General features: G+C 48.0%; 1 long non-coding RNA gene across 1 annotated transcript; it reads left to right on the forward strand.

Annotated features, from left to right (window-relative positions):
* Positions 1 to 19,550: 19,550 nt before the first annotated feature.
* Positions 19,551 to 21,916, forward strand: LOC145338665 (uncharacterized). The gene is made up of 3 exons (XR_013885858.1): positions 19,551 to 19,657; positions 20,792 to 20,934; positions 21,816 to 21,916. It is a non-coding gene; the product is annotated as an uncharacterized LOC145338665 (long non-coding RNA).
* The last annotated feature ends 454 nt before the right edge of the window (positions 21,917 to 22,370 follow it).

The following is a 22,370-nucleotide window of genomic DNA, read 5'->3' on the forward strand; positions in this document are numbered from 1 at the left end:
CCCTCACTGTAACACTCTGATATACCCCACACCCCTCACTGTAACACTCTGATATATCCCACACCCCTCACTGTAACACTCTGATATATCCCACACCCCTCACTGTAACACTCTGATATATCCCACACCCCTCACTGTAACACTCTGATATATCCCACACCCCTCACTGTAACACTCTGATATATCCCACACCCCTCACTGTAACACTCTGATATATCCCACACCCCTCACTGTAACACTCTGATATATCCCACACCCCTCACTGTAACACTCTGATATATCCCACACCCCTCACTGTAACACTCTGATATATCCCACACCCCTCACTGTAACACTCTGATATATCCCACACCCCTCACTGTAACACTCTGATATATCCCACACCCCTCACTGTAACACTCTGATATATCCCACACCCCTCACTGTAACACTCTGATATATCCCACACCCCTCACTGTAACACTCTGATATACCCCACACCCCTCACTGTAACACTCTGATATATCCCACACCCCTCACTGTAACACTCTGACATATCCCACACCCCTCACTGTAACACTCTGATATATCCCACACCCCTCACTGTAACACTCTGATATATCCCACACCCATCACTGTAACACTCTGACATATCCCACACCCCTCACTGTAACACTCTGACATATCCCACACCCCTCACTGTAACACTCTGATATATCCCACACCCCTCACTGTAACACTCTGATATATCCCACACCCCTCACTGTAACACTCTGATATATCCCACACCCCTCACTGTAACACTCTGATATATCCCACACCCCTCACTGTAACACTCTGATATATCCCACACCCCTCACTGTAACACTCTGATATATCCCACACCCCTCACTGTAACACTCTGATATATCCCACACCCCTCACTGTAACACTCTGATATATCCCACACCCCTCACTGTAACACTCTGATATATCCCACACCCCTCACTGTAACACTCTGATATATCCCACACCCCTCACTGTAACACTCTGATATATCCCACACCCCTCACTGTAACACTCTGATATATCCCACACCCCTCACTGTAACACTCTGATATATCCCACACCCCTCACTGTAACACTCTGATATATCCCACACCCCTCACTGTAACACTCTGATATATCCCACACCCCTCACTGTAACACTCTGATATATCCCACACCCCTCACTGTAACACTCTGATATATCCCACACCCCTCACTGTAACACTCTGATATATCCCACACCCCTCACTGTAACACTCTGATATATCCCACACCCCTCACTGTAACACTCTGATATATCCCACACCCCTCACTGTAACACTCTGATATATCCCACACCCCTCACTGTAACACTCTGATATATCCCACACCCCTCACTGTAACACTCTGATATACCCCACACCCCTCACTGTAACACTCTGATATATCCCACACCCCTCACTGTAACACTCTGACATATCCCACACCCCTCACTGTAACACTCTGATATATCCCACACCCATCACTGTAACACTCTGACATATCCCACACCCCTCACTGTAACACTCTGATATATCCCACACCCCTCACTCTAACACTCTGATATATCCCACACCCCTCACTGTAACACTCTGACATATCCCACACCCCTCACTGTAACACTCTGATATATCCCACACCCCTCACTGTAACACTCTGACATATCCCACACCCCTCACTGTAACACTCTGATATATCCCACACCCCTCACTGTAACACTCTGATATATCCCACACCCCTCACTGTAACACTCTGATATATCCCACACCCCTCACTGTAACACTCTGATATATCCCACACCCCTCACTGTAACACTCTGATATATCCCACACCCCTCACTGTAACACTCTGATATATCCCACACCCCTCACTGTAACACTCTGATATACCCCACACCCCCCACTGTAACACTCTGATATATCCCACACCCCTCACTGTAACACTCTGATATATCCCTCACCCCTCACTGTAACACTCTGATATATCCCACACCCCTCACTGTAACACTCTGATATATCCCACACCCCTCAATGTAACACTCTGATATATCCCACACCCCTCACTGTAACACTCTGATATATCCCACACCCCTCACTGTAACACTCTGATATATCCCACACCCCTCACTGTAACACTCTGATATATCCCACACCCCTCACTGTAACACTCTGATATATCCCACACCCCTCACTGTAACACTCTGATATACCCCACACCCCTCACTGTAACACTCTGATATATCCCACACCCCTCACTGTAACACTCTGAAATACCCCACACCCCTCACTGTAACACTCTGATATACCCCACACCCCTCACTGTAACACTCTGATATATCCCACACCCCTCACTGTAACACTCTGATATATCCCTCACCCCTCACTGTAACACTCTGATATATCCCTCACCCCTCACTGTAACACTCTGATATATCCCTCACCCCTCACTGTAACACTCTGATATATCCCACACCCCTCACTGTAACACTCTGATATATCCCACACCCCTCACTGTAACACTCTGATATATCCCACACCCCTCACTGTAACACTCTGATATATCCCACACCCCTCACTGTAACACTCTGATATATCCCACACCCCTCACTGTAACACTCTGATATATCCCACACCCCTCACTGTAACACTCTGATATATCCCACACCCCTCACTGTAACACTCTGATATATCCCACACCCCTCACTGTAACACTCTGATATATCCCACACCCCTCACTGTAACACTCTGATATACCCCACACCCCTCACTGTAACACTCTGATATATCCCACACCCCTCACTGTAACACTCTGACATATCCCACACCCCTCACTGTAACACTCTGATATATCCCACACCCATCACTGTAACACTCTGACATATCCCACACCCCTCACTGTAACACTCTGATATATCCCACACCCCTCACTCTAACACTCTGATATATCCCACACCCCTCACTGTAACACTCTGACATATCCCACACCCCTCACTGTAACACTCTGATATATCCCACACCCCTCACTGTAACACTCTGACATATCCCACACCCCTCACTGTAACACTCTGATATATCCCACACCCCTCACTGTAACACTCTGATATATCCCACACCCCTCACTGTAACACTCTGATATATCCCACACCCCTCACTGTAACACTCTGATATATCCCACACCCCTCACTGTAACACTCTGATATATCCCACACCCCTCACTGTAACACTCTGATATATCCCACACCCCTCACTGTAACACTCTGATATACCCCACACCCCCCACTGTAACACTCTGATATATCCCACACCCCTCACTGTAACACTCTGATATATCCCTCACCCCTCACTGTAACACTCTGATATATCCCACACCCCTCACTGTAACACTCTGATATATCCCACACCCCTCAATGTAACACTCTGATATATCCCACACCCCTCACTGTAACACTCTGATATATCCCACACCCCTCACTGTAACACTCTGATATATCCCACACCCCTCACTGTAACACTCTGATATATCCCACACCCCTCACTGTAACACTCTGATATATCCCACACCCCTCACTGTAACACTCTGATATACCCCACACCCCTCACTGTAACACTCTGATATATCCCACACCCCTCACTGTAACACTCTGAAATACCCCACACCCCTCACTGTAACACTCTGATATACCCCACACCCCTCACTGTAACACTCTGATATATCCCACACCCCTCACTGTAACACTCTGATATATCCCTCACCCCTCACTGTAACACTCTGATATATCCCTCACCCCTCACTGTAACACTCTGATATATCCCTCACCCCTCACTGTAACACTCTGATATATCCCTCACCCCTCACTGTAACACTCTGATATATCCCGCACCCCTCACTGTAACACTCTGATATATCCCAGACAATCTTATTGATTCTCTGAACCGTTCCTTGACAGGCTGCCTGAGGAATCTTTCGGAAATCCGTGTGAAGTTTGAGAACCTGTCCCAGACCCTTTCACAGACCCAGGAGAAAGCCTCGTCTCTCTGCGACATCCTGAAAAACCTCTCAGGTGAGTCTGAGAGCAAACCCTCCCCTTCCCCACATTCCTGAGATCCCGTTTTCCCCACATCCCCCCTCTGTGCTCTTCGAGACGGGAGTTTGTTGTGTTCTACACATCATGGCCTCCACGGTGACCCAGATATAATCTGTTGCTCCACAGTGTCAGGGACCCGGGTTCGATTCCCAGCCCGGGTCACAGTCTGTGAGGAGTCTGTATATCCTCCCCGTCTCTACGCGGGTTCCCCTCTGTGCTCCACTTTCCTCCCTCACGCCAAAGATGTGATGTTTATTTTGACTCTCCATGTTAAATTGTCCCTTAGTGTCCAAAGATGTGTAGATTTGGTGGGTTGGCCGTGCTAAATTGTACCTTAGTGTCCAAAGATGTGTAGATTAGGTGGGTTGGCCGTGCTAAATTGTACCTTCGTGTCAGGGGGACTCGCTCGGGTAAATGCATGTGGTTATGGGGATAAATCCTTGGTGGGATTTGGGTCCATGCAGACTCGATGGGCCGAATGGCCTCCTTCTGCACTGTGGGGTGTCTGTAATTCCCTCTTCAGCATCTCTCCAGGGACAGACACGTCCTTTCCATTGTGACTCCCTCCTTTATGAATCCACCCCCACAATTTTGGTCCATTCCAGTTATCCATTAATTGTTCCAGGAGGAATCCTGAAATACGATGAACTCAGAGGGTTAGTTTATTCGTTCACGCTCCTTTTCCGTTTGTAGAATAAATAAGATGGCGTGTGGGGGCGGGGGCAGGGAGGCGGGTGAAGGAACAGTGAAAGTCAGAACAACAGGGCAAAATCCCGAGTGAAAACATTGACTATTTGCTGCCATTCCAAACTCCTGTATGAAAAGGCCAATGGTGCGTTCCCTCCCAGAGCAGGGTAGGTTGAAGTCTGATGCTGGATAATTGTCTTTTTCTGTCGAGGAGGTAATGACCGTGGGGGTAAGCACGCGGAGAGGTTACAGTCTCACAGCCGATGGTGTGTGGGGTGGACAGGGAGTGAGAGAGAGGGGCAGAATGGCCTCTATCTGATCCAAATGTTCCAATGCACGTCTCAGAATGAAATCTTTATTATTTCTCAGAGTCTCCCTGTCCGAGTGGCTGGAAACTTCACAATCAAACCTGCTACAGATTCTCAATCGATAAAGTTAACTGGGACACGGCAAAGCGAGAATGTGAATCCCAAAATTCACACCTCCTCATCATCAACACACAACAGGAGAAGGTGGGAATGATGGCAACATCTGTCAGAATGTGTTAGAGAGAAAATATCCCCCTGTACTGTCCCCATCAAACACTCCCAGGACAGGTACAGCACGGGGTTAGATACAGAGTAAAGCTCCCTCTACACTGTCCCCCCATCAAACACTCCCAGGACAGGTACAGCACGGGGTTAGATACAGAGTAAAGCTCCCTCTACACTGTCCCCCCATCAAACACTCCCAGGACAGGTACAGCACGGGGTTAGATACAGAGTAAAGCTCCCTCTACACTGTCCCCCCCATCAAACACTCCCAGGACAGGTACAGCACGGGGTTAGATACAGAGTAAAGCTCCCTCTACACTGTCCCCCCATCAAACACTCCCAGGACAGGGACAGCACAGGGTTAATTACAGAGTAAACACAGAGATAAGGAGCTGTGTGTGTGAGTTGAGACAGTGACAGTAACTCCACAAACTTGTTTCATCTGCAGAATTTTCTTATCCAATCCATGCCGAACAAGAATAAACCATATTTTATTGGACTCACAGATCGAGGGAATGAAGGAAACTGGAAATGGGTGGATGGGACCCCAGTGAGGTGAGTCCCAATATCGCACCCGGATAGAGTGGGGCAGTGGGATTAGTTTGGGATTGATACAGGGCTATGGGGAGAGAGTGGGACAGTGGGATTAGTTTGGGATTGATACAGGGCTATGGGGAGAGAGTGGGACAGCGGGAGTATTTTGGGATTATATTTTCCTATGTCTGAATATTTTCCTATGTCCGAAAGGAATTTAATTGATTTTTTCGCACTCCCAGCGATTCTCATTGGCTGCCGAATCAACCGGATAATTGGAATGATGATGAGGACTGTGGCACATTTCGGAAAGAATACCGTAAAGATAATTTTGGCTGCAATGATGTCTCCTGTTCCATGAAATTCCCTTTTATCTGTGAGAAACCGGCTCTATCCTGTATCGGGGCAGCTGACTTTGAGAAATATTGTCCCTGAAGAGAGACTGGGACACAGAACGAGAGACTCAGGATTGTGTAATGATCCCCACCCCCTCCATCCTTAACCTCAACCCCCCCACTGTCCATATATTCCCCAGTGTGTCCTCTCTCTGTATCCCTCTGATCCCCAATGTGTCCTCTCTCTGTATCCCTCTGTTCCCCAGTGTGTCCTCTCTCTGTATCCCTCTGTTCCCCAGTGTGTCCTCTCTCTGTATCCCTCTGTTCCCCAGTGTGTTCTCTCTCTGTATCCCTCTGTTCCCCAGTGTGTCCTCTCTCTGGATCCCTCTATTCCCCAGTGTGTCCTCTCTCTGTATCCCTCTGTTCCCCAGTGTGTCCTCTCTCTGTATCCCTCTGTTCCCCAGTGTGTCCTCTCTCTGTATCTCTCTGTTCCCCAGCGTGTCCTCTCTCTGTATCCCTCTGTTCCCCAGTGTGTCCTCTCTCTGTATCCCTCTGTTCCCCAGTGTGTCCTCTCTCTGTATCCCTCTGTTCCCCAGTGTGTCCTCTCTCTGTATCCCTCTGTTCCCCAGTGTGTCCTCTCTCTGTATCCCTCTGTTCCCCAGTGTGTCCTCTCTCTGTATCCCTCTGTTCCCCAGTGTGTCCTCTCTCTGTATCCCTCTGTTCCCCAGTGTGTCCTCTCTCTGTTTCTCTCTGTTCCCCAGTGTGTCCTCTCTCTGTATCCCTCTGTTCCCCAGTGTATCCTCTCTCTGTATCCCTCTGTTCCCCAGTGTGTCCTCTCTCTGTATCCCTCTGTTCCCCAGTTTGTCCTCTCTCTGTATCCCTCTGTTCCCCAGTGTGCCCTCTCTCTAGAATCCTCTATTCCCCAGTGTGTCCTCTCTCTGTATCCCTCTGTTCCCCAGTGTGTCCTCTCTCTGTATCCCTCTGTTCCCCAGTGTGTCCTCTCTCTGTATCCCTCTGTTCCCCAGTGTGTCCTCTCTCTGTATCCCTGTGTTTCCCAGTGTGTCCTCTCTCTGTATCCTTCTGTTCCCCAGTGTGTCCTCTCTCTGTATCCCTCTGTTCCCCAGTGTGTCCTCTCTCTGTCTCCCTCTGTTCCCCAGTGTGTTCTATCTCAGCTCTGCCACCACCTTCCCATCTCTCTCCCATTCCATTTTCCCCTCCCCCGAGCCCCAATCTCCCATTCCCCCACTCTGCTTCCCTGCATTCTAGCCCATTTGTCTTTGAATGTATGTATATCAGCAAACCAGAATAAACCAGTGTAGTTGGGTATGTGCGCTCCCTGTGTGTGTGCACTACCCAGAGTTTCTGTCCCACAACGACATCCCAGATTGTAGATTTCTCTGCTTTTTAGAAGCTTCCGGTAAATCAGCAGCAGAACTGTGTGTTTTTTATTGCTGAGAATAATGCTTTAAAATCGACTTGATTGGAATTTGTCTGCACTTGTGGTTGGACTGACCTTCCAAGATATCTGCATTGAGGGGGTATTTCTGAGCTGTTTGAACTCTCTCTCTTGTGGGTTATATTGAGGGTTAAGTGTTTGTTTTGTGAACCGGATGGGTTTACACAGTCGCCCTGACAACGACTGGCTTTGCGACCGCAGATATTTCATTGGATTTAAATTCCACCATCCGCCACGGTGGGATTCGAACCCTTTCTCCCCCCCGAGCATTATCCTGGGTCTCTGGATTACTAGCCCAGCGGCAATGCCACTGCGCCACCATCCTGTGGGCTTGTGCGCTCTCAGTTCCTTTCTGTTTAGCCTGCCCGGGGCTGTTATTGATAAACTGCGCTCCAACCTTTGATTCAGCTGAGATGCTCATCGAAGCAAGAACGCCCTGAGGTTGCTGTGGAGAAAAATTGCTGAGGTTTGGAGCGATGCTTTAAAAGGGGGAAATCGCTGTGTTCTGTTTGTCTTTTTGTTTGATCGTTTTATTTTTTGAAGATAAACTAACCAGGAGATGGTAGATATCCGGGTCGGTTGCAGTGAACCCAGTTACTCAGTTTGGAGACGCGTTCCGGGAGATTGGATCAGACCCAGGAGCTTCTGTTTAACGGGACGAGAATCCCAGCGACAGAATAGATGCCACACGATCGTCAAGGTGTGTCTGGCGGGTCACAGAGTGTGAGCATCAGTGTCACCAACACTTGGAGCAGGAGTTTGTGTATTTACCATATCTTATTCGCTCCGTGTATCTATTCGCTCGTTACTGCGTGTGTTTTTTTTTCTGTTTAAGTTTATATATTAAAGATTCTCTTTGATCTTGGAGTCCTGTTGCTTATTTCCTGCCTCTAGACCCTGCCACACATTCTACACTTTCAATGAGTGAGATCTCTCAAAGCCAGTTGTGGGCAAGTATCCGGATTCTCCTGTCCTCCTCCCAGCCCTGCCGGGGGGCGATATAGCACTTGTGGGGGAAAGGTTCTGGGTGGGAATGTGTTGGATGATCAGCCGTGATGGTGGTGAATGGGGTAGCAGGGCTCGAAGGGTCAAATGGCCTCCTCCTGCTCCGATCTTCTCTGTTTCCGTGTTTCCATGAAAAGTTGACATCTCCAGAAGGGGAAATGTGTCGGGTGATCCAGTTGCAGTTGTGCTTTTTGCCCCAGGGCGGTGCGCGACGCACACGGCTCAGCCGCTGATGTTTTGAAAGTTGTGGGGAGCAGTCAGCACGTTTCCATTCTCAGCCTCTCTGGGTCGAGGCGCTCTGACTGTACATTGGGAATGGCCTGGTGTTACAGAGCACCCGCTGAGTCTGTTCCCCCACCCCCTCCCCCGTGCCGTACCTGTGCTTAACCCATTGGCTGGGCAGATTGGACCCCCCGCAACCCCCAACTGTCCCGCCACCCCCTGCTTCCACCAAAATTGAAAACACCAACAAATTCAACAACAACCTCAGTGTTGGAAACACCAGAGAAACCTCGAACAGTACAGTACAGGCCCTTCGGCCCTCGATGCTGTGCCGAGCTCTGTCCAAAGCCAAGGTCAAGCTCTCCCACTCCCCCTCATTCTGGTAATAATCCCAATAATTTCAACAACAACCTCAACATTGGGGAATAAAAGTAACAAATCCAACAACAACCCCAACATTGAAGTACCAACAAATCCAACAATAACCTCAATGTTGAGACACACCAACAAATCCAACAACAGCTTCGACATTGAAAACAGCAACAAATCCAACAACAACCTCTACATTGAGAAACAGCAACAAATCCAACAACTTCCTCAACATTGAAAAAAAAACACCAACAAATCCAACAACAACCTCAGTCTGAAAACAGCAACAAATCCAACAACAACCTCAGTCTGATAACAGCAACACATCCAGCAACAACCTCCGTGTTGAAAATACCAGGAAATTCAGCAAACTCAACATTGAGAAAGAGGCAAAAATTCCACAACCTCAGCATGGATAAAAACCACCAAATTTAACAACAAGCTGAGGGTTAAAATTCTCCAAGAAATACAACAACAACTTCAGCAAAGAAAACACCAACAAGTTCAACAACATCCTCAATGAAAACACACCAACATATGCAACAACAACCTCAATTTTGAAAACACCAAAAATTCAACAACAACCTGAACATTGAAAAACAGGAGGAAATTCAACAACAACCTCAACTGTCCAGAACACTAACACATTCAACAGTGACCCCAATGTCCAAAACACCAACAAATCCAATAACAACCCCCAACATTGAAACACCAACAAATCCAACAAGCCCGACACTGAAAATACCAACAAATTCAATAACAACCTCAGCAATAAAAAGCCCAACAAGTGCAACAACAACAACTTTAATATTGTCAACAGTGCCATCATCAACACCAACAAATTCAACAACAACCTCAACATTGAGAAGCATCAAATTCAACACCAAACCCAACTTTTACAAAACCAGCAAATCCAACAGCATTGAAAACACCAACAAGTTCAACAACAACCTCCAAATTGAAAACACCAACAAATTCAACAACAACCACAACAGTGAAAATTCCAACAAATCCAACAACAACCTCCACTTTGAAAACGCCAACAAATCCAACAGAAACCTCAGTCTTGAATCGTTAACAAATACAACAACAACCTCGAAACCAAAAAATTCAACAACAACCCGAACATCGAAAAACGACAAGAAATTCAGGAACAACCTCAACCACAAGAGCAGCATTGAAAAAACAACAGCAAATTTAACCGACAGAGAGAGGGAGTGAGACAGAGAAAAAGGTAGGAGTTCACAGAGAGAGACAGAGAGAGAGAGAATTAGACAGGAGCAGAACAGAGAGAGAGGGAGAGAGAGAAAGAGGGAGAGAGATAGAGACAGAGTCACAAACAGAGAGTTGGACAGAAAGACAGAGAGGGTGTGGAAGATGGTGTGGGATTATTTCTGAGATCTTCCTGGACACAGAGTCAGAATAACCGCACACTTTTATTTTGGGCGAAGTGTCAGTGTGAACAGGAAAACAGAGACAGAAATTGGAGCAAGTTCTCAAGACACACATAAAGTTACAAAAACTGAGCCACATCAGAGCGAGAGAGAAAGAGACACAGAGAGGGAGACTGAGAGAGACGGAGAGACAGAGAGAAACTTGGACACAAACCAGGGAGCGAAACAGCAACTGCATCAAGATGAGAAACACCAAAAACATCACAACGCCCAGTGCAGGTAAGAGAAACTTTTAATAGAGAGAGAGAGAGACAGAGAGACAGAGAGAGAGGGGGGACAGAGAGAGAGAGACAGAGAGAGAGAGAGAGGGAGAGAGAGAGTGAGGGGGAGAGAGAGAGAGAGAGAGGGGGGGACAGAGAGACAGAGAGAGAGAGAGACAGAGAGAGAGAGATTCAGAGACACACAGAGAGACAAGGTGAGTTAGAAAGATAGGGAGAGAGAGAGATTGAGACTGAGAGGTTGGTGCCCAGGGAGTGAGTACAACCAATCTCTCACACTGATCCCAGGGGAAGGGACATTGCGAAAGGAACAAACCGTCACAAAGAGTTTGGAGGAAGTTTCTGATTAAATTCACAAAATTGAGGAAAGACTGAGACACATCAGAGAGAGAGAGAGAATTAGACAGGAGCAGAACAGAGAGAGAGAGAGAGACAGAGAGAGTGAGAGACATAGAAAGAGAGAGAGACACAGAGAGAGAGAAACAGAGACAGAGAGACAGAGAGAGTGAGAGAGAGAGACAGAGAGAGAGACAGACAGAGACAGAGAGACAGAGAGAGAAAGAGTGACGTAGACAGAGAGAGAGACAGACATAGAAAGAGAGAGACAGACAGGCAGAGACAGAGAAAGAGAGAGACAGAGAGAAAGAGAGAAAGAGAGAGAGGCAGAGAGAGAGACAGAGAGACAGAGAAAGAGAGAGAGACAGAGAAAGAGAGAGAGAGAGAGGGAGAGAGAGAGGCAGAGACAGTGAGTGAAAGAGACACACAGACATAGACAGAGAGAAGTTGAGAAATGGAGAGAGGGGTTAGTGTCCTTCGTCTCCAGAAATGTGCAGGTTAGGGTGAATTGGCCATGCTAAATTGTCCCTTAGTGTCCAAATATGTGTAGGTTAGGGGGATTGGCCATGCTAAATTACCCCTTACTGTCCAAAGATGTGTAGGTTAGGGTGGATTGGCCGTGCTAAATTGTCCCTTAGTGTCCAAAGATGTGTAGGTTAGGGTGGATTGGCCATGCTAAATTGTCCCTTAGTGTCCAGAGATGTGTAGGTTAGGGGGGATTGGCCATGCTAAATTGTCCCTTAGTGTCCCAAAGATGTGTAGGTTAGGGTGGATTGGCCGTGCTAAATTGTCCCTTAGTGTCCAAAGATGTGTAGGTTAGGGGGATTGGCCGTGCTAAATTGTCCCTTAGTGTCCAAAGATGTGTAGGTTAGGGTGGATTGGCCGTGCTAAATTGTCCCTTAGTGTCCAAAGATGTGTAGGTTAGGGGGGATTGGCCGTGCTAAATTGTCCCTTAGTGTCCAAACATGTGTAGGTTAGGGGGATTGGCCATGCTAAATTGCCCCTTAGTGTCCAAAGATGTGTAGGTTAAGGGGATTGGCCATGCTAAATTGCCCCTTAGTGTCCAAAGATGTGTAGGTTAGGGGGGATTGGCCATGCTAAATTGTCCGTTAGTGCCCAAAGCTGCGGACATTCCGTGGATTTGCCGTGGTAAGTTGCCCCTGAGCGTCTGGGTAAAATGGCAGGGAGCATTGAGGGGGTAATGGGGATAGGGACTGAATGGGATTGTCCACAGTACAGACTCAATGGGCTGAATGGCCTCCGTCTGCAATTTGGGGATTAGATGGGGATGAGAGAGAGAGGGAGAGAGAGAGAGAGAGAGAGGGAGAGAGAGGGAGAGGGTGAGAGAGAAAGTGGGGGGAGGGAGAGAGAGAGAGAGAGGGAGGAGGAGATAGAGAGAGAGAGAGTGAGAGAGAGATGGAGAGGGAGACGGAGAGAGAGAGAGAGAGAGGGAGAAGGAGATAGAGAGAGAGAGAGTGAGAGAGAGATGGAGAGGGAGAGAGAGAATGTTTGAAAGATGTTGTGAGAGATGGACCCTGAGTCCTTGCAGGACAGAGAGTCAGAATAATCAAACTCTTTATCCTGGGGGCAGGGGTATGTGAAAAGGAGACAGAGAGACAGAAATATTTGAGGAGGTTCTCGGCCCGAACAACAAGTGAAACTGAGACAGATCTGGGAGAGGGAGAGGGAGAGAGACGGACAGAGGGACAGAGAGATGGGACCTGTCCTGGGAGTGTTTGATGGGGGACTGTGTAGAGGGAGCTTTACTGTGTATCTAACCCCGTGCTGTACCTGTCCTGGGAGTGTTTGATGGGGGGACAGTGTAGAGGGAGCTTTACTCTGTATCTAACCCCGTGCTGTACCTGTCCTGGGAGTGTTTGATGGGGACAGTGTAGAGGGAGCTTTACTCTGTATCTAACCCCGTGCTGTACCTGTCCTGGGAGTGTTTGATGGGGGACAGTGTAGAGGGAGCTTTACTCTGTATCTAACCCCGTGCTGTACCTGTCCTGGGAGTGTTTGATGGGGACAGTGTAGAGGGAGCTTTACTGTGTATCTAACCCCGTGCTGTACCTGTCCTGGGAGTGTTTGATGGGGGGACAGTGTAGAGGGAGCTTTACTCTGTATCAAACCCTGTGCTGTCCCTGTCCTGGGAGTGTTTGATGGGGGGACAGTGTAGAGGGAGCTTTACTCTGTATCTAACCCCGTGCTGTACCTGTCCTGGGAGTGTTTGATGGGGGGGACAGTGTCGAGGGAGCTTTACTCTGTATCTAACCCCGTGCTGTACAGATGTTACCAGTTTGTGCACTGTAAATATAGACAAGATTCCTACGTTCTGAACCTCTCCATTCCAGATGAAATTGGAGAAGAAACATCTGGAGGAAGATGTTCAATAAATTCAACACATCTGGGTCTGGTCGCTCTCATTGTCCTCATCGAAACTTTGGCAATTGCTATTGGACTGAGAGTCCAGGGTAGGTAACACTCTGATATATCCCACACCCCTCACTGTAACACTCTGATATATCCCACACCCCTCACTGTAACACTCTGATATATCCCACACCCCTCACTGTAACACTCTGATATATCCCACACCCCTCACTGTAACACTCTGATATATTCCACACCCCTCACTGTAACACTCTGATATATCCCACACCCCTCACTGTAACACTCTGATATATCCCACACCCCTCACTGTAACACTCTGATATATCCCACACCCCTCACTGTAACACTCTGATATATCCCACACCCCTCACTGTAACACACTGATATATCCCACACCCCTCACTGTAACACTCTGATATATCCCACACCCCTCACTGTAACACTCTGATATATCCCACACCCCTCAATTTTACATTCAGATATATCCCACACCCCTCACTGTAACAATCTGATATATCCCACACCCCTCACTGTAACACTCTGATATATCCCACACCCCTCACTGTAACACTCTGATATATCCTACACCCCTCACTGTAACACTCTGATATATCCCACACCCCTCACTGTCACACTCTGATATATCCCACACCCCTCACTGTAACACTCTGATATATCCGACACCCCTCACTGTAACACACTGATATATCCCACACCCCTCACTGTAACACTCTGATATACCCCACACCCCTCACTGTAACACTCTGATATATCCCACACCCCTCACTGTAACACTCTGATATATCCCACACCCCTCACTGTAACACTCTGATATATCCCACACCCCTCACTGTAACACTCTGATATATCCCACACCCCTCACTGTAACACTCTGATATATCCCACACCCCTCACTGTAACACTCTGACATATCCCACGCCCCTCACTGTAACACTCTGGTATACCCCACGCCCCTCACTGTAACACTCTGATATATCCCACGCCCCTCACTGTAACACTCTGACATATCCCATGCCCCTCACTGTAACACTCTGATATATCCCACACCCCTCACGGTAACACTCTGATATATCCCACACCCCTCACTGTAACACTCTGATATATCCCACACCCCTCACTGTAACACTCTGATATATCCCACACCCCTCACTGTAACACACTGATATATCCCACACCCCTCACTGTAACACTCTGATATATCCCACACCCCTCACTGTAACACTCTGATATATCCCACACCCCTCACTGTAACACTCTGATATATCCCACACCCCTCACTGTAAAACTCTGATATATCCCACACCCCTCACTGTAACACACTGATATATCCCACACCCCTCACTGTAACACTCTGATATATCCCACACCCCTCACTGTAACACTCTGATATATCCCACACCCCACAATGTAACACTCTGATATATCCCACACCCCTCACTGTAACACTCTGATATATCCCACACCCCTCACTGTAACACTCTGATATATCCCACACCCCTCACTGTAACACTCTGATATATCCCACACCCCTCACTGTAACACTCTGATATATCCCACTCCCCTCACTGTAACACTCTGATATGTCCCACACCCCTCACTGTAACACTCTGATATATCCCACACCCCACAATGTAACACTCTGATATATCCCACACCCCTCACTGTAACACTCTGATATATCCCACACCCCTAACTGTAACACTCTGATATATCCCACACACCTTACTGTAACACTCTGATATATCCCACACCCCTCACTGTAACACTCTGATATACCCCACACCCCTCACTGTAACACTCTGATATATCCCACACCCCTCACTGTAACACTCTGATATATCCCACACCCCTTAATGTAGCACACTGATATATCCCACACCTTCTCAATCACTCTCCGATGTATCCCACACCCCTCACTCTACCACTCTGAAATATCCCACACTCCTGACTGTAACACTGTGGTATATCCCACACCCTCACTGTAACACTCTGATATATCCCACACCCCTCACTGTAAAACTCTGATATACCCCACACCCCTCACTTTAACAATCTGATATCTCCCACACCCCTCACCGTAACACTCTGATATATCCCACAACCCTCACTGTAACATTCTGATATCTCCCACACCCCTCACCGTAACACTCTGATATATCCCACAACCCTCAATGTAACACTCTGATATATCCCACACCCCTCACTGTAACACTCTGATATATCCCACAACCCTCACTGTAACACTCTGATATACCCCACACCCCTCACTGTAACACTCTGATATATCCCACACCCCACAATGTAACACTCTGATACATCCCACACCCCTCACTGTAACACTCTGATATATCCCACACCCCTCACTGTAACACTCTGATGTATCCCACACCCCTCACTGTAACACTCTGATATATCCCACACCCCTCACTGTAACACTCTGATATATCACACACCCCTCACTGTAACACTCTGTTATATCCGACACCATTCACTGCAACACTCTGATATATCCCACACCCCTCACTGTAACACTCTAATATATCCCACACCCCTCAGTGCAACACTCTCATATATCCCACACACCTTACTGTAACACTCTGATATATCCCACACCCCTCACTGTAACACTCTCATATATCCCACACCGCTCACTGTAACACTCTGATATATCCCACACCCCGCACTGTAACACTGTGATATATCCCACACCCCTCACTGTAACACTCTGATATATCCCACACCCCTCACTGTAACACTCTGATATATCCCACACCACTCACTATAACACTCTGATATATCCCACACCCCTCACTGTAACACTCTGATGTATCCCACACCCGTCACTGTAACACTCTGATATATCCCACACCCCTCACTGTAACACTCTGATATATCCCACACCCCTCACTGTAACACTCTGATATATCCCTCACCCCTCACTGTAACACTCTGATATATCCCACACCCCTCACTGTAACACTCTGATATATCCCACACCCCTCACTGTAACACTCTGATATATCCCACACCCCTCACTGTAACACTCTGATATATCCCTCACCCCTCACTGTAACGCTCTGATATATCCCACACCCCTCACTGTAACACTCTGATATATCCCACACCCCTCACTGTAACACTCTGATATATCCCACACCCATCACTGTAACACTCTGATATATCCCACTCCCCTCACTGTAACACTCTGATATATCCCACACCCCTCACTCTAACACTCTGATATATCCCACACCCCTCACTGTAACACTCTGATATATCCCACACCCCTCACTGTAACACTCTGATATACCCCACACCCCTCACTGTAACACTCTGATATACCCCACACCCCTCACTGGAACACTCTGATATATCCCACACTCCTCACTGTAACACTCTGATATATCCCACACCCATCTCTGTAACACTCTGATATATCCCACACCACTCACTGTAACACTCTGATATATCCCACACCACTCACTGTAACACTCTGATATATCCCACACCCCTCACTGTAACACTCTGATATATCCCACACCCCTCACTGTAACACTCTGATATGTCCCACACCCCTCATTGTAACACTCTGATGTATCCCACACCCCTCACTGTAACGCTCTGATATACCCCACACCCCTCACTGTAATACTCTGATATACCCCACACCCCTCACTGTAACACTCTGATATACCCCACACCCCTCACTGTAACACTCTGATATATCCCACACCCCTCACTGTAACGCTCTGATATACCCCACACCCCTCACTGTAACACTCTGATATATCCCACACCCCTCACTGTAACACTCCAATACATCCCACACCCCTCACTGTAACACTCTGATATATCCCACACCCCTCACTGTAACGCTCTGATATACCCCACACCCCTCACTGTAACACTCTGATATATCCCACACCCCTCACTGTAACACTCCAATACATCCCACACCCCTCACTGTAACACTCTGATACATCCCACACCCCTCACTGTAACACTCTGATATATCCCACTCCCCTCACTGTAACACTCTGATATATCCCACGCCCCTCGCTGTAACACTCTGATATATCCCACGCCCCTCACTGTAACACTCTGATATATCCCACACCCCTCACTGTAACACTCTGATATATCCCACACCCCTCACTGACACACTCTGATATATCCGACACCCCTCACTGTAACACTCTGATATATCCCACACCCCTCACTGTAACACTCTGATATATCCCACACCCCTCACTGTAACACTCTGATATATCCCACACCCCTCACATTAACACTCTGATATATCCCACACCCCTCACTGTAACACTCTGATATAACCCACACCCCTCACATTAACACTCTGATATATCCCACACCCCTCACTGTAACACTCTGATATAACCCACACCCCTCACATTAACACTCTGATATATCCCACACCCCTCACTGTAACACTCTGATATATCCCACACCCCTCACTGTAACACTCTGATATATCCCACACCCCTCACTGTAACACTCTGATATATCCCACACCCCTCACTGTAACACTCTGATATATCCCACACCCCTCACTGTAACACTCTGATATATCCCACACCCCTCACTGTAACACTCTGATATATCCCACACCCCTCACTGTAACACTCTGACATATCCCACACCCCTCACTGTAACACTCTGATATATCCCACACCCCTCACTGTAACACTCTGATATATCCCACACCCCTCACTGTAACACTCTGATATATCCCACACCCCTCACTGTAACACTCTGATATATCCCACACCCCTCACTGTAACACTCTGATATATCCCACACCCCTCACTGTAACACTCTGATATATCCCACACCCCTCACTGTAACACTCTGATATATCCCACACCCCTCACTGTAACACTCTGATATATCCCACACCCCTCACTGTAACACTCTGATATATCCCACACCCCTCACTGTAACACTCTGATATACCCCACACCCCTCACTGTAACACTCTGATATATCCCACACCCCTCACTGTAACACTCTGATATATCCCACACCCCTCACTGTAACACTCTGATATATCCCACACCCCTCACTGTAACACTCTGATATATCCCACACCCCTCACTGTAACACTCTGATATATCCCACACCCCTCACTGTAACACTCTGATATATCCCACACCCCTCACTGTAATACTCTGATATATCCCACACCCCTCACCGTAACACTCTGATATATCCCTCACCCCTCACTGTATCACTCTGATATATCCCACACCCCTCACTGTAACACTCTGATATACCCCACACCCCTCACTGTAACACTCTGATATATCCCACACCCCTCACTGTAACACTCTGATATACCCCACACCCCTCACTGTAACACTCTGATATACCCCACACCCCTCACTGTAACACTCTGATATACCCCACACCCCTCACTGTAACACTCTGATATATCCCACACCCCTCACCGTAACACTCTGATATATCCCTCACCCCTCACTGTATCACTCTGATATATCCCACACCCCTCACTGTAACACTCTGATATACCCCACACCCCTCACTGTAACACTCTGATATACCCCACACCCCTCACTGTAACACTCTGATATACCCCACACCCCTCACTGTATCACTCTGATATATCCCACACCCCTCACTGTAACACTCTGATATACCCCACACCCCTCACTGTAACACTCTGATATACCCCACACCCCTCACTGTATCACTCTGATATATCCCACACCCCTCACTGTAACACTCTGATATACCCCACTGTCTCTCTCTCTCTCTCTCTCTCAGTCCTACAGTTGTCCCAGAATTTGTCCATGAGTGAAAATCTTATTGATTCCCTGAACACTTCCTTGACTATCTCCCTGAGGAATCTTTCGGAAATCCGTGTGAAGTTTGAGAACCTGTCCCAGACCCTTTCACAGACCCAGGAGAAAGCCTCGTCTCTCTGCGATATCCTGAAAAAACTCTCAGGTGAGTCTGAGAGCAAACCCTCCCCTTCCCCACATTCCTGATATCCCGTTTTCCCCACATCCCCCCTCTGTGCTCTTCGAGACGGGAGTTTGTTGTGTTCATGCCCATGTTGTCTGTGAGGGTGGCACTGATGTTTCCACTGTTGCCCCACAGTGCCATGGACCCGGGTTCGATTCCCAGCTCGGGTCACTGTCTGTCTGGAGTTTGCACATTCTGCCCGTCTCTGCCTGGGTTTCCTCGGGATCCCCACTTTCCTCCCACACTCCAAAGATATTTATTTCAACTGTCCATGCTAAATTGCCTCTTAGTGTCCAAAGATGTGTAGGTTAGGGTGGATTGGCCATGCTAAATTGTCCCTTAGTGTCCAAAGATGTGTAGGTTAGGGTGGATTGGCCATGCTAAATTGTCCCTTAGTGTCCAAAGATGTGTAGGTTAGGGGGATTGGCCATGCTAAATTGTCCCTTAGTATCAGGGGGACTTCCTCGGGTAAATGCATTTGGTTATGGGGATAAATCCTTGTTGGGATTTGGGTCCATGCAGACTCGATGGGCTGAATGGCCTCCTTCTGCACTGTGGGGTGTCTGTAATTCCCTCTTCAGCATCTCTCCAGGGACAGACACGTCCTTTCCATTGTGACTCCCTCCTTTATGAATCCACCCCCACAATTTTGGTCCATTCCAGTTTTCCATTAATTGTTCCAGGAGGAATCCTGAAATACGATGAACTCAGAGGGTTAGTTTATTCGTTCGCTCTCCTTTTCCGTTTGTAGAATAAATAAGATGGTGTGTGGGGGCACGGGGGCAGGGAGGGGGGTGAGGGAACAGAGAAAGTAAGAACCACAGGGCAAAGTCCCGAGTGAAAACATTGACTATTTGCTGCCATTCCAAACTCATGTATGAAAAGACCAATGGTGCGTTCCCTCCCAGAGCAGGGTAGGTTGAAGTCTGATGCTGGATAATTGGCTTTTTCTGTCGAGGAGGTGATGACCGTGGGGGTAAGCACGCGGAGACGTTTCAGTCTCACAACCGATGGTGTGTGGGGTGGACAGGGAGTGAGAGAGAGGGGCAGAATGGCCTCTGCCTGATCCAGATGTTCCAATGTATGTATCTGAATGAAATCTTTATTATTTCTCAGAGTCTCTCTGTCCGAGTGGCTGGAAATTTCACAATCAAACCTGCTACAGATTCTCAATCGATAAAGTTAACTGGGACACGGCAAAGCGAGAATGTGAATCCCAAAATTCACACCTCCTCATCATCAACACACAACAGGAGAAGGTGGGAATGACGGCAACATCTGTCAGAATGTGTTAGAGAGAAAATATCCCCCTGTACTGTCCCCATCAAACACTCCCAGGACAGGTACAGCACGGGGTTAGATACAGAGTAAAGCTCCCTCTACACTGTCCCCCCATCAAACACTCCCAGGACAGGTACAGCACGGGGTTAGATACAGAGTAAAGCTCCCTCTACACTGTCCCCCCATCAAACACTCCCAGGACAGGTACAGCACGGGGTTAGATACAGAGTAAAGCTCCCTCTACACTGTCCCCCCATCAAACACTCCCAGGACAGGTACAGCACAGGGTTAGATACAGAGTAAAGCTTCCTCTACACTGTCCCCCCATCAAACACTCCCAGGACAGGTACAGCACGGGGTTAGATACAGAGTAAAGCTCCCTCTACACTATCCCCCATCAAACACTCCCAGGACAGGTACAGCACGGGGTTAGATACAGAGTAAAGCTCCCTCTACACTATCCCCCATCAAACACTCCCAGGACAGGTACAGCACGGGGTTAGATACAGAGTAAAGCTCCCTCTACACTGTCCCTCCATCAAACACTCCCAGGACAGGTACAGCACGGGGTGAGATACAGAGTAAAGTTCCCTCTACACTGTCCCCCCCATCAAACACTCCCAGGACAGGTACAGCACGGGGTTAGATACAGAGTAAAGCTCCCTCTACACTGTCCCCCCATCAAACACTCCCAGGACAGGTACAGCACGGGGTTAGATACAGAGTAAAGCTCCCTCTACACTGTCCCCCCATCAAACACTCCCAGGACAGTTACAGCACAGAATAAACACAGAGATAAGGCGCTGTGTGTGTGTGTTTAGACAGTGACACTAACTCCACAAACTTGTTTGTTCTGCAGAATTTTGTCACCCAATCCTTGCCGAACAAGAATGAACAATATTTTATTGGACTCACAGATCGAGAGAGTGAAGGAAACTGGAAATGGGTGGATGGGACCCCAGTGAGGTGAGTTCCAACATCGCACCCGGATAGAGTGGGACAGTGGGATTAGTTTGGGATTGATACAGGGCTATGGGGAGAGAGTGGGACAGTGGGATTAGTTTGGGATTGATACAGGGCTATGGGGAGAGAGTGGGACAGTGGGATTAGTTTGGGATTGATACAGGGCTATGGGGAGAGAGTGGGACAGTGGGATTAGTTTGGGATTGATACAGGGCTATGGGGAGAGAGTGGGACAGTGGGATTAGTTTGGGATTGATACAGGGCTATTGGGAGGGAGTGGGACAGTGGGATTAGTTTGGGATTGATACAGGGCTATGGGGAGAGACTGGGACAGTGGGATTAGTTTTGGGATTGATACAGGGCTATGGGGAGAGAGTGGGACAGTGGGATTAGTTTGGGATTGATACAGGGCTATGGGGAGAGAGTGGGACAGTGGGATTAGTTTGGGATT

The sequence above is a fragment of the Carcharhinus amblyrhynchos genome, unplaced genomic scaffold (assembly GCF_965287045.1).
Source record: "Carcharhinus amblyrhynchos unplaced genomic scaffold, sCarAmb.v2.hapA chromosome_132, whole genome shotgun sequence".
Classification (NCBI taxonomy): Eukaryota; Metazoa; Chordata; class Chondrichthyes; order Carcharhiniformes; family Carcharhinidae; genus Carcharhinus; species Carcharhinus amblyrhynchos.